The sequence below is a fragment of the Austrofundulus limnaeus genome, unplaced genomic scaffold (assembly GCF_001266775.1).
Source record: "Austrofundulus limnaeus strain Quisiro unplaced genomic scaffold, Austrofundulus_limnaeus-1.0 Scaffold543, whole genome shotgun sequence".
NCBI classification, from domain to species: domain Eukaryota; kingdom Metazoa; phylum Chordata; class Actinopteri; order Cyprinodontiformes; family Rivulidae; genus Austrofundulus; species Austrofundulus limnaeus.
In genome coordinates, this window is record NW_013952945.1 from 147,251 (window position 1) to 148,318 (window position 1,068).

Here is a 1,068-nt window from a genome sequence, read left to right on the forward strand (position 1 = left end):
TCTAGTTAGGTTAAGAGGTATGGTGTGAATTAAAGTTCTGGTCCAGGTTAGTGTTTACTTTAGACCAGTAATTGGTAATTTTTCTAGTTAGGTTAAGAGGTATGGTGTGGCTTAAGTTCTGGTTCAGGTTAGTGTTAACTATAGACCAGTAATGGTTAATTTTACTAGTTAGGTTTAGGGGTATGGTGTGGCTTAAGTTCTGGTTCAGGTTAGGGTTAACTATAGACCAGTAATGGTTAATTTTACTAGTTAGGTTTAGAGGTATGGTGTGAGTTAAGTTCTGGTTCAAGTTAGGGTTAACTATAGACCAGTAATGGTTAATTTTACTAGTTAGGTTTAGAGGTATGGTGTGAGTTAAGTTTTGGTTCAGGTTAGGGTTAACTATAGATGAGTAATGGTTAATTTTAGGGAAATTGTCTGGGTTAGGCATAAAAACAGTTACAAAAATGAATGGAAGTCAATACAATGTCCTCAGTTTGATTCAAATACAAGTGTGTGTGTGTGTGTGTGTGTGTGTGTGGTCTTGTTTTTCCTACATTGTGGGGCCCATGTTTAAGGAAAACGCAGCATTGTGGGGACCGGGGGCTCCTTGTGGGGCCCAAAGCCTGGGCCCCACAACTTCGGAGGCTGATTTTGGGTGTGGGGGTTGGGTTTATAACCAAGGTGTGAATTGAGTTTAGGTTAGTTTTAGGGTCAGGTAGGTACCTATGAGGTTAGCTTTAGGGTTGGTGGTCAGGGGTAGGACATAAAATTACCAAAAAATGAATGGAAGTCAATGGACAGGCCCCACAAGGAAATAAAAACGTTTGTGTGTGTGTCGACAGGTTTTTCCTACAACGTAGAATTTTTTTTTTTACCAAAAAATCAGCCTCGTGGGGACCGAAGTGAATCATGGGGACCAATGCCCCCACGGGTCCAAATACCTGTCACAGGTGTGGGGTTAGGTTAGGACCAAGGTTTAGGTTAGTTTTAGGGTCCTGTGAGATTAATTTTAGAGTATATGGTCAGGGTTAGGATATAAAGGCTAAAAAACATGAATGGAAGTCAATGGAAGGTCCCCACGGGGTC